The sequence below is a fragment of the Fistularia commersonii genome, chromosome 13 (genome assembly GCF_037954325.1).
Source record: "Fistularia commersonii isolate RoL2024-O1a breed Wild chromosome 13, RoL_Fcom_v1.0, whole genome shotgun sequence".
NCBI classification, from domain to species: domain Eukaryota; kingdom Metazoa; phylum Chordata; class Actinopteri; order Syngnathiformes; family Fistulariidae; genus Fistularia; species Fistularia commersonii.
The window spans coordinates 4,966,568-4,980,533 of record NC_141296.1 but is presented as its reverse complement, the minus strand read 5'-3'; positions in this window follow the sequence as shown (position 1 = coordinate 4,980,533).

The window sequence follows — 13,966 nt, the reverse complement described above, 5'->3', positions numbered from 1 at the left end:
GCTAACTTCCAGCATGTGCAGTTCTGGATATGAATAATTTTAACTTAAATCAATTATAGTGGAATTTATAGGACCCCTCAGCGCGGATATTATGCTGTTTTTCAGTGTTTGGCAGATGTCGTCGTGAGATGAATCTCTGCTAGAGATTGCTGTTTGTACATAGAAAAGCATGCACTTTCAACACTGAGATACAGTTTTGCTGCCAAAAGAACGCTGAGCATAAACATCGCAGAACACATGCATCAGCAGGTTTTTCAAAACCATTCAGAAATCGTGGAGTATTTTTCATCCTTCTTCTCGACAAAGACAACGTTGACCTTCAACCTCATAGACCTTGACTTACTGTCTAGATCAGGGGTCAGGAACCTTTTTGACTGGAAGAGCCATAGAAGCCAAATATTTCTAAATATATTTCATTAAGAGCCATATAGTATTTTTAACACATAATAAATTAAGTAATGTCTTACTTTTAATGCGACCTCTGGTGCTGCATGGATTTGTTCGAAGTGCCGCATTATATTTGCAATTTCATCATTGCATATTAGACATACCGCAGATTTAAATGCAAATTCCTCTGTCCATCAGCCTAGAATGCACAGTAATCATCATCTTTTTTTTTTCTTTTCGCCATCTTTTCCGTTGCAAGGGTTGAAGCGGATAAACTAATTTTATCAGATAAGCAACTAATTTCATCCCCTTCATAATGACCCGGACGTGCTCGAAGCTATTGGTCCCCGACTCGACCGATGGGTGACCCATGAAATTTATCTTCAAAACAAATTTTTGTTTACTCTAAAATGACACAGTATCATGAAGAAATATCACAAGTATTTTAAAATCAGTTCCAAACTGACTTTTTTTTTTTTTTTTCAACTCAAAATTGTCCGGGAGCCATATTCCAGAGACCCATAGGTTCCCTACCGCTGGTCTAGATGTACCACTTGAAGTATGTAAATTTCCAACATTATAATTTCTCTTTCTGTGAAATAACACTCAGGTTGCCGGGCATTATAAAGCACAGATGTGACGGTTGTATCGTATCTTTCCAACCTTCATTCAGGGACTGAACTTGTGAAGTCATGACAGGATCCTTTTCATCAGCTCCACCTTACTCAAGTTTTCTCGGTGGAAAGGTAAAGCACGTCGGGACGGGTTGGTCTATAATCCCTGTGGATACAGTGAATCTACATTGGCAAAAGGACAATGGTAATGATATTCACCTAATCTCCCTTGACAGATTCAGGACATGCTTTTCATTAACACAAAAGTGGATAAGAGAGCAATAAGCACTGTTTCAGAGTTTACCTAAATCCTTTAAAGCTAAAGTAAGATTCGCAATCTGGTGTAGCCTGTCTCTGTCGGCTCGGATCAAAGCTCGCGCAGGTACGATATTTGCAGAGCTCTTTGACATACTTTTTACTCTATTTTTTAAGATGTGACTACAAACAAAGGTAGACAACGATAATTTCACACAATTGGCCATGTTAACTTGAACGACAAAATATGGATCGTACTTGAGAGGATGTTGTGCCCCTGTATTTAACATAAGACACTCCGTGTATGTAAAGTGTGTGTTGGAGTGTGTTGTAAAATGTTTCAAGAGGAGACCCATAAAATGTTTTTTTTTTGTTTTAATGTCTAAAGAAAGTCCTATTACTGAATTTGACGGTGCTTAAAGGCCTGATAAAAGTGGCTCAATGATCTAACCAAGGTATTAATCCCCAAAGCGCTATAAACACCTTGGCAGGAGAGGAATAATGAGCTGATGATTCCATCAGGTTGTGATCTTATTTAGTTTAATTAAATCACACAGGTTCCAGCCTTTAGGAAAAAAAAAAAAAAAATTACTTCACGACAAGGACCAGAACCGTGCACACATTTGACATGAGACAGGAACGGAAGATGACAGAAGCACGCCATCTTAGAGTGCACGTTGACATGAACAAATCACACACTCTTGTAAGCGGACGAGCGGACTCACGGTGCGTCGTGCAGGGTCAACTGCAAATACGTAACGCGTAACCGTCAGTGATCCACGCATCCCATGTGTTGCTATGCTCCTACAACATTTTTGCTGCTACTTTTATACGTCTTTTCACCTTTTGAACTCACCTGGCAATATGTGCACGTCATCTCTGGCGTCCGTGCACAGGATCCGTGGGGTCCCGCAACGCGTGGGCGTGAGCCGCACTCACGCCACCATCAAATAACCCACCTGTAACTATTATTATTGCAAAACTCTAAGTGCAGATAGCTTGTGATGACTTGTGAGGGTTGTTTTTTTTTTTTATTATTATTCAATTATATTATTTATTAGTGAATAATTATTCAATAATTTTGCTTATTGAGGAGGGGTGGGTTACCAGACGCATCTCACAAAAGCCTGTTTATCTAGTTTCCTCTACATGAAGTGAAGTAAGAAGTAAGAAGAGGGAGGATAGCACTTATTTTTCTTTTTAATTAGCTTCATCTGAGGAATTATCCTGCAATAATGTAATGGCTCGATTCATCTCCCACACCATCTGGTGTGAGAGTGGTGTTCCTCTGAAGCTGATTGCTTTCCCCCGGTGCTGTGTCCGGGTAATAGGCTGTTCAAAGGCTGCTCTGGGCTCGGACAGCTGAGCAGAGGTGGGAAAGGAGCAGCTGGCCTTGGCACCATTACCTGCAGCCTGTCAAAAGGTTTTCAAATACATTCCGTCCATGCGCTGAGAGTACATATCTATGTGCGCGTGTGTGTGTATACAGCTTCTTGTTTATTTGTGTTAAATAACCAATAGTCAACTTTAGGCAAAGCCGAATGCTTTCCTATCAAAACAGCGGGAGAGGGGAGATTCTCTGAAACATCCTAGGGGAGGTAAGACGGGTAAAAAAAAGACACTGAGCAAATCGTGCAGCAGAAGAAGATGTTTTTTTTCTAGATGTTAAGTGCTGTTTAGGAAACTGTTCTGAAAGCCACTTCATTATTTCAAACTCTTGAGCTATATCTCAGCCTCTGCAAATATTACAGTAATACCTTTCTCTCACATTTTGATAAAGGGATGGCAGCAATTTTGTCAACGTCTGATTGTCCATTTATCATTTGTGCAATGTTCGCATCGACAACACCTGATGACTGACAGGCTACCACCGAATCAGTGACGTGCAGTCCGGGGAGGCAGGAGAGGCCTGCCTCACTTGCCAATCTTGGAACAAAAAAATGTAAAAGGAAAAAAAGAATTAAATAGCTATATTTATCAGTGATTTGCACCGCAAAGATGTTTTTCATTTAACTTTACCAGTTTTAGATTGTTTGTTTATTCAAAATGACTGGATTTTCACAATTACTGTTCAAATACTAAGACGTGTGGTGAGGCTGACAACTGTTGAGCCTCAACGTAGGTCGCGCAATGACGGCTGACTGCTGGCATGCTCTGTATGTCTCCATTAAATTGTTTGAACACTTTTGCGATATGAACTACATTTCCAGTGCACAGCTTTTACTTGTCAACAACTGTGTTACCAGTTTCTTGTGCTGAGCGATCATAATACAACCGCCAAGAACCACAAAGTGAGGCAGGCGGTTCTGCTGCCTCACCAGCCATGAACCTCACCGCAAGTCACTGCACTGAATAAATGTTGTGTAAAGACCAATAACATTTAATTTTAGTTGCACTTTAAATATTTCAATAAGAATTCGTCAAATTCATTTGCATGGAGGACATACAGTATTAGACAACAAATACATCGACATTTATTGACAAACCTCAGTTACCATTAATGCTATGGACCGTTTCTCCAACAATCTGATTTAACAGATTCCACCGCTCTTATTTTTAGTCGACACTTTCCACCATTATCATACTATTTGCCAGCAGCAGAAGCAGAAAATTGTTTTCTTCAAACGTCCGCCATAAACCTACTGGATGCCCGTTGCCCTGCACTAAGCAACAGAAAGATACAGTGAAACGACAAGTCAGGAAGAAGCTGGTGAGCACAGTTGAATACTCAGGGCCAAACAGACAAGTATGTGCAGCAGGAGTCTGGAGAGACACGAGTAGAGCCAAAAGTTGAGTTTATTACTAGAGCAGAAAATCTACATGAATGGTGAAGTTACTTATCCGCTGGAAGTGTAAACAAGTGTCTGTTCGCCCAGGTCAACAAATCTCAAGCTTCTGTTCCTTCTTGCTTTCTTTTCAGTTTTGATTTTTCTCCCTTGTCGAATGAACTGCGCCCTTGCTCATGGATAAACATTTCTGTTAGAAATCATACAAACATTTCCTTGACTCTGAGATACAAGAGTTTGCCAAAAAAAAAAAATCATGAGCCTATAGTCTCAAAAGAGAAAGTAACATCCGACAGAAGTTTCCTGTCATTGTACCAATTTACTTTTTTACCCGATGACTGTGAGCTTCCCTGGACACGGTGGGATTTTTCTACTCTTTTGTGTTAAAACAATGTCAACAAAACATTTTGTCGCAATGCTTTATTCTGCTCTCCTGCTACACGGACGGGTTATAGTGTGTTTCCTGTCAGCTAATAGTGATATGATCAGAGACGGCTTTGCACACAAATGCTAAGGTACTATTGTCTTGGATTTCTCCTTGTTTTTCTCTTTTTGTTTTTTGTTTTTTTAGACGGACCTGTGAGGGACGCCCAAGTGAGATGGACTAAACTCTCAAAATAACTTAAAATATAAATCCATCGTAAAACGGGTAACTATCTGTTCGTGATTAACTTGTTCCAAAAGACTGCAAATTAGCAACCGATACACCCTTAACACCTTAAAAGTTTACATTTCCATTAAAATTGAGTGCATTCAATCAGAAAAAAAGCATCTCCGAAATTGGGATCTGAGACGAAAAACACAGGTGTTTACGTTAGTTTGTATCAAGAGTTCAGTAGAGGCTTGTTGTCAACATTGTCAAACATTTTTTGTACTCGTGCCTCACTTTATATAAAATGAAAAAAAAATTACCGGCCGAAGATGACATTGGCGACCACTAAGGCTTGCCCTTGCCAAAAGATCCTCGACAGCCACTGAAAGTTTCTCAGAGGACACACGATTAGCAGCCAACATGTGGAAAGGATTTCAAAACACCGAAAATGGGTTCGTCTCATCAAGTTGCTGCTCGGCGAAGCTAAAAATGTCTCGCAGCAAAGCAGGTAGTACCCTAAAATATGGTAGTGATCATTCATATAATGCTGCAAATAAATCAGCACATTTAACGTGCGGTGCTTTACTGGCTGTTAATATCCATATTGTTTGTGTTATATGTTCATATATTCTCATGGGAGTCAGTGACTGATAGTCTCATGCCTAAAACCGTTAAAGCTATAACGTTAAAAAGAAGATCCAATGAGAAAACATGAGAAAACTGCTAAACACAGCAAGTTTGTCCTAATTTGCAAGAAGACATCATTTCAGAACAATTTGCATGTACACGAGGTTCTTGCACAAGGTCCTTTGTTTTCATTACAAATGGTATCTTGGGAGACAATTGACAATAGCCCTGTTTTGACTCCAAAGCATGAGATTGACAATGTATTAAGGCAGCGATATGTGTGCGTCACCATGAACAACAGAAGAGACTAATAACAAAAACAAAACAGAACAAAATAAATCAAGTGAACTGGGATTGGTGCAGGAATTTACTGTGTCAGTATGTCTGTCTGGGGAATGAGTCGTACGGTTATTGAGGGTATCTTATCTTACATTCGAGCAGCTTTATGGCTTCTAATAGGTATCCTCTCAGATAAAGCTGTAAATATGGAGCACCATTGTGCATTTATGATTCTGTACTTCCTTTGCTTCATTTACCAGATTCATTGTCATGACGAATCCTCAATCCACAATTAATTTGAAGACGGGCTAACAAATACGGTGCTTACCTTGGTGCGGGCTACGCTTACACACCAGAAACAGTTTTCACTGTTACTTGAAAACTTCCCATGCATGGAGCACATTATCATTTGATTTCTATCCAGAGCTCTCAATTAAAATTATACGGAGGTTGCATTTCACTACCTGAGCTTGGGGCAATTTGCAGGCCATTAAGTTCCTACCTGTATCAGTGGAGATGTTTTTGAGGCCAACATCTGGGGTTGAGGAGGCAGAGCATGAAATGAAATGCCCCTGGCTCTCAGCTTTGCCTTTTGTCCAAAGGGGCCAAGGGTATTACAATGGCATGCATAATAAAAAGCCGTTTTCTACAGGCGGCAACAAATTGGTCTGGGATCTGAATTGAAATAGAAAATCGACCATGAATGTTGGATACCAAGTTTATCATGCAGCCACCAAAAGTCATTGTGAGGGATTTTAACTGGCTACCGTTGAATAAAGGGGTAGAATACAAAAAGAAACGAGGGCGACGATTGTACTGGATGTACATTAATATTATTATTATTGACTAGCGGTGGCGGAAGAAGTAGCAGTATCGGAGGAGGTACAGTAGCACTATTTAAAAAAATCGGAGGAGTTAACATTTTTTATTGCCTAATTGCAATATGCTTCTTAATTCCCCTTAAGAGACAAAGATTATCTATAAAAATGTTAATGATTTTTGTGCTCTGTAATCATTAAGACTTGTCATGAAGTAGTTACTCTTATGAAGCCTTTTTGGGCTCGGGGTTAATTTTACAGCAGATCTAGTTTTCCTTTTCCCCAGTTTCGGAATGAAACGTGTATTAATACATTTGTAATGATAATAATTATTACATTTGCAAATGTGATGATATCATTCCATGAAAAAATATGTCATTTGGTCGGCAAAATCAAAATTTGAGATGCTTATTTGCGATGATGCTCCCCCGACTTGCTTTCGATCTCAAAGACAAAAGCAAAAAGTCACCCAAGATTTTCTGAAACATAAATTACAAACAATCAGACGCTGTTCTTTGAAGGAGAGAAACGTGTTGCATCTGTGAGTATAAAAATGTATAAACCTGGTTCAGTTGTCACTGCCTCACTTATTATCAAAGAAACATTGTTTATCGGTTATATTGCCGTGATCCCGGATTCAAGTCTACATAACAAAAATCAAAATAACATGACCAATCAGTAAAAACATATTGGCAATCACATTTCGACACAATGCTATAAATTGTGCAGGGGAACATTATTAAAATCTCATTAAAAGTTTTATTGGATCTGATACAAAAAGTCATTATACATTTGGAAGTATGCTGTTCAATGAAAAAGGAGCAGCGACTATGTCTTTTATGTAAAAAGCAATATATATGCCAAAACTGTTTTATCAAGGGTTACTGTATTTGGTATAGAGCACCACCCTTTAATCTTATGCACTTGAAAGAAGAGCAAAGAATAAAAAGCTAGGCTAATGTCTTTCCATGAAAATAAAAGAAAAAGAAAGATCAAAACCCGTAGCAAAACCCACATTTAGTGCAGGGCAGCTTTGGTGTGTCTCTTTTCACACTGTTGTGAATAATAACATTTCTTTGTTGGGGATTATACTTTGCTACAGGGAGCTCCAAATCATTTTGCTTGTGACAGCCTGAAATGGCTTTCAGTTTGTCAAATAACTGCAGAGTTGCTGTCTGAGTCATGCGGCGAACATTCGAAGATCACTTTCCTTAGCACTGCAAGCTTCAACACAAACTAGCTTTTCAATTCTGTTATCATAGTCGAACAGTATAGGGATTTCTCGGGAGATTTTTGTGGTACAAGTTGTATTCTAGATGATATGCGGTAATCAGGCCCTTAGAGTCTCCCCCCGTATCTCTCTCCCTCTTCCCTTCCCTCTTGTTGGTCTTTCTCTCCCCCTTTCCTCGGCCCCTCAGAAAAGCTGGTGAGCACTCAAGTTTTCCAGTGTTTTAGCATTACATCATTCCACACAGAACACTATTAAGCTTTTGGGAACTGGGAAGACAGCCCAGTCCTTCAGATTTGTCATAGCAGTGAGCTCTGTTGTTGCAAAGAACAGATCAATCGCTCAGTGACCAAACAGGCTCTAAGCTCTGGGATATTTTTAATGCAGTTCATTTTTTTCCTCCATCTCTCTCTCTCCCCCTTCTCACGAGCACAGCAGACACGGGGCATCACTGTGAGAAAGTGTCAGATGTCCCTTTTGTGTAAACATTTGTAACACATATTTATTCAGTAAGGGGCATAGCCTCCATTGTTCTATCGCCGTTCACCCGCACAGTATTCTATACAGGTACAATGTCATGGCGACACTTAGTTATGCGGTGGAATTTATTGTCTGCACTGCGGCAGATTACCATTGCTTAACATGCCACACATGAGACTTAAAGAGGCAGCACCTTTCACGGTGTTGCATCTGGCAAGTATGTTGGAGAGCCCGAGGCGCGCCGGGGAGCTTGGTCATTATGCATGGCTTCCTGTGCTGTGACAGACATAATGCAGACAGCGCAGTACAAGTGGAGAGAAGGTGGAGATTGAAGACAATCATTTGTATTGACACCGTAGTCACGCTTTTATTGAATTCAATTGTCACGCGTTCGTCTTCGTGTGGCTATGCCTTTTCATTGAATGCCTTTCAATTGTTGATTATATTTGTCAATAGAAGTGTATTGAGATGGAAAACTCATATTTATCTATTTATTGCTCAATGATATTTTTACTTGTGTTATGATATTTGCTCGGTGACAGGAGAGGAAGCCTCAAGTTGATAAACACAAAGACGTTTTTTTTTTTTCAAGGTCAACACTCTTAAGTCTATTCGATGCAACGCGCCTACGATCGCTGTTCCGTTGCTATATTTTTTGTTGTCTTCCCTCTAACTCTCTTCTTTTTAAACAATATACAGATTCAACCTAAATAATTCAACACCTCTGCATGTTGAACAGGGGTATCAGAGATGAGCCTCAGGATGAATTTGAAGGGAAAAGTTTTTACCAAGCTAATGGCTATGTAACAAAAGACAGAATACAAGAGCCTTTCCTGCGTGAAACATGTAGTGGAAAGAGCATGAATCTTTTGAAGTGGTTATCTGCATACATTTGCCCTCAGTTTCTGACATGAGGCTATAGGGGAACAAGAAAGGTTCGACTTTTGTCTACTGTGGGCAATCCTTGTGGCAATATGGCTGCTATGTGGATTTTGTCTGTGTGATGCTGATTGCCCGGGGTTAAGCAAGAAGCAAAATGTTGTAAAAATTTATTAAATCAACCCTGGTGTGTCTCTGTTCAGATCCCATCTGTAGGTAATTATAGACTTGCCTACAGCTGAAATGCTGCAGCAGTAAGATTTTGCTATGCAATATCTCTTCATTGCACTACCATACTGTGTTGCCTTGGACCTTAAATGCATTTTTTTAATTTTTTTTTTTTATGAAATATTATCATTCCATCCATGTAAAAGTAAGGTCAATTTTGTCCAGAGAAAGTTACTCGAATCTTTGAAGTAAACTCAACCAATTTGGCTTCTCTCTGTACCCTGGATTTAATAGCTTGAGTGTTATCTTCTGAAAATAGAACCTTATTTAATAATTCACTGCAATAGTTTAGGACAAGAATTTTTACAAAGACGCTTGGGAGAACCTGAAATGGCATACTTGCCATGTATATTATTTTTTTTCAAATGACCTTATCACATACAATATGTGCAGATTTTTAGACATCTCAAATGGTTATAGAATAGCATCTTCACATTCGCATAATAGAGAAGGGAAAATCTTTTCTATTGACCTGTATTAATTGGCACAAATTGGATTCACATCAAACTCCATGAGCGATTCAACATATTTCACAGAAAATTATACATGGACTGCGTGAGATGTTAAATTAAAAGAAAAAACAAGTGAAGGCTAACCTAGTCTGACTTATGCAATGTATTTGTATGTTTTGAATATGGTATGTGTGTACTCTATGGAGTTTCCAAAGTAAAGAAAGCAAAATTAACATGCTCTAAATGCTTTTATCAAAATGGTTCAAAGTGAAGTCACGAGTCATTCGAATGTATTCATTTGCTGAGGTTGTTTACAACATTTCCCATTTATCAAGTTTAACAAATGAATGTGTTGCTACACGAATGCAAAATATTTATCTAACTTTTTTTAAATCGAAAGCAAACCCTAACTGCCAAATCCTCACAGACAAAGACTGAGTGATCCCCATTTGTAATCTGGAAAAGCGGAAATGAGATAATGATCAATTATTTAACAAGAACCATGTCTGGGAGTACTTAATGAGCAACAACATCCCCTTATTTTGTATCCTTCTATCACAATGACAGCGTGGCATTCAAATGTCTTACAAATAAAAATAAAGCAGTCAGTTAATTATATACTCACTGGTTGAAATGACCAAGCCACTATATTAGCAGTACATTTATTAAAATAAATTTCCCGGAGTTTCGACAGTGTCTTCGCCCCACATCCCACAGACCTCAGACATAGCGACATAAAGTTGACCCAAAGCAAACATAGTTGTACATATTCTCCTTTTCATCACTCCAAGGCCCTCCAATACGGCTCCGGATAACGGATTTAAGACCAGGAGTGTTACCCCTCAGGCCGAATAGCGCGGGGCCTAACCTTACCTCGCAGCAGAATTAATGGTCCACACCTTTAATTGTCGTTGGCTGTTCATCTTCACTAACAATAGAAGTAAACAGCGGGTCCGGGAAAGAAAAGCAGTCATGTTTGACAAAGGAAGTGATTTAGCTCTGGAGGCAATTCATAAGCAGGCACTGGAGGCAGCGCAGTAATGTGCCAAGAGAAAGGTCATGCGGGGTGAGAGTCATATAGCCGGCACAATAGTTGCACACAAGCAACTCTAGATGTTTTTTTTCCTCCCATTGCAAAGATTTATCCGAAATGGGAGGCAATAAAATATATATTGTGTGTGTCCTTCAAGGAGAAAGACCATTATTGAAGTGGACATGATGTTCCCTGAATAATGGGCGCCGCGATGACTCGGAGAATGAATTGGACCAGAGCGGCGTTGTCATCATGGTCAAAAAACAAAAAAACATTCAAAGAATTGAACGGTTCGTGTTTTGTGATCTTCTCCGAGTTTGATGTTACCTCATTATTGCATTTGTGTCAATGCGTCATCTGATGCTCTGCTATAAAAAGTCTGATTTTTTAGTCCGGCATTTCTTTAAACTGTCAACACTTGAAAAGAAACAAAACTTGGGCGGAAAAAAAAATGTGCTGTTGACGGGTCACCGCTTCACTGTCGGAATTTGAGACAAAACATAAGAAATAGACAAGGCTAGTTACCAAATTAAAGAGTTTTCCCTGAGAAACTTGAAGCCCATTAAAATGATAGATTGCTTGGAATATGCAAAGGGATATTTTACACCCACAAACAGTCTAATTGCATTCATTTCTGAGGAATTCACAAATGTTGAATTGAGATCCTCACGCGGATTGGCAGCAAGCTGCTCGACAGCAGATGACTCGCTTCAAACAAGTATCAATGGGGGAGGGATGTAAAATCTTGACAAACAGTGAGAGTCAGTGTCCACATCCACATTTCTCACCCCTGACAGGATTCCCAATGCATGAATTTAAAGCTGATAAAACCACGCCTGGATTCATTTTCATCTGACATCCATCATGTAGATCAATGTAGTGGTTTCCTCTGTGCTTTGTCAGTGATAAGATGTTTTGGCAACTAGCCCACGATGTCTGTTAGACTCAGTCAAGAGAGCCAGGACCAGTTTGACATTTTGACACACGTTTTTTTGGCTGCTGCGGGCACAATTTGGTTTTATTTGAATACTATTTAGGAACAATGGTAAAAGCAATTGAGTGTACGCTTCTTTTCACTCCAGGACAAAAATAGACATATAAAGATAGAAGAAAAAAGGAGAAATACAGGGGAATGTTTGGAAATATGTACGTCTTCAGGTCAAGAGTGTTGTTCTATCATAATCTGTGACATGTGGATGTTTCTCCGTTTTTTTACGTCTTTTTCTTTGCCTGCTTGTTTCTTTAATTTGAAGGTTTTTTTTTTTTTTTTTAATGGAAAGCAGAGAACAACTACAGAAGACTCGGAAAAATCCCCGCAGCCAGTTCCCCCGAAGAATCACGGGTGTTAAGTTCTGGTTTAAAACCATTAAGAGATGCATCTCAAGTTTGGCAGAATTCTCTTGCATGTAGTGGTTTTTAACCACACAGTGATTTTTATTTGCTCGTATCCTAACCTGTTTATAGATACCAGCCTTGAATCAGCTATGCACAGGCAGTATTTCTGTACAACCCGGAATGGCGTCATGTGAGTGAAAGGCATTACACAGATGGAATATGTCTGATATCTCTCACTCAACATAATGAGATGAGAATGAGCTTCACCAATCTGAGGTCCCGTCTGATGGCAAGAGACACAGTGCCCACTCGTACAGGAGGGATCTTTCTCCCTCTTCAAAGATAATGAGATGACAATGAATTCAACTATCATTAGATGGAGACGGGGTTGGGGGGGTGGAGTAAGAATCTACAGCACTTGTCTGCTACCTTTGATCAGACGAGCGAAGCAACTGTCATTCTTTGTATCTGTGCTGGACTCAAGATAGCTCAGCTAACTGCTTTATTACTGCCAGAGTCACATTAAGGCTATAGTTTTGGTTTGCAGCTCCTCAGGCATGTAATGTTTCAAGCTCACCTTTGTTTTTTGGTTAAACACGGAACCGGCTTTCTGCAGGTAGACACTGTCCTGCTTCCTGTCTACTACTTGTCTTTCTCAATCCAGTCGGATGCCAAAAAATGGTTGCAGTGTGTAATCCATTTGCCGTCACCTGGGAGGAGAACACGTAACATTTTGTTTGACATAGCCATCCATTGGAAGATGTCAAAAGTGCTATGTTAACAGCCTTATTCAAGCGGGCTTGACGAAACAATGTTATTTTAAGTTGACAGTTTGTTGTGGCACTTGTAGATGCATGCATCTTGTTTTTTGTCCCCATGGTGAAGATGATACCCGGCATGCTGTCTATTTTTTTTTTCATATATATATATATATATATATATATATATAAATATATATATATTCAGTTAGAACACTGTTTTTTGACAAATACACCATACCCCCTTTCTCCATGTTCTTTGGTGAGTGTTAAAACAAGTGATCTGAGCTGAAGTTCTGAGACAGTCATTTGATAGGAAACAATTATGCATAGTTATCATTTATCTAGCAGAAGAAAAATGTGTTTGGTGAGATAAAATGTGTGCTTATAAGTTTCTCTATTCATTTGCTTTCATTTAATTCCATCTTTTTATTCATAAAGAAAATGCACATAAATCAGCTTTTTAGTTAATGTGCTGGTATTTACAACTTGGCTGATTTTCACCTGCAATGATGTATGACAACAATTTAAAATGTAAACTTCTCCGCCCCCTAAATTCAAAAGTATCTTCACAAAAGAAAAAAAAATAAACAATGTCTGCCATTTGCATTTTGCCATTCTACCTTTTTCTCATCACTTTCCATCTGTTTTCACCGTCACGCAAATAAATAAGTAAATAAATAAATGTCAGGAAGAGTTCTCCCCTCACTCCTAGAAGATATAACGGAAATAGAGTGGAAAGGGAGCTCGGAAATAGAATAAACCAGCTGCTTTTGTCACAAGATTACAAGGAATTGTTTGAAAAAAAAAAAAATGGGACTCATAATTCATTGCAAATCTGGCAAATCATCTCACAAGTTAGAACTCATCCTGCTCAGTCTCTTCTTTAAACCCTTAGTAAGATCTTCATCTGAGAGTGAGTGAAGGCACCTTAATATCCAATATCCCAATATTTCATCATCTTGTCTTAAAAATTATGTGGGCTACCATACTGGAGTATTTGGCCCTGGCACTTTTAATGCCGGGTGACATTTATTTTGATCAGAATAGATCTTGTGGCATGTATCGTACGATATGGCTTCTGCAGTGCAACAGCACCCTCTTTTGATAACCAATGAGATGATCATATCAGGAGGGAGCATAGGGATGCAGTTGGGATGCTGATAATTTACAGGAATTGAAAAAATCTCATAAAAAACACAAGAAATGGTATTT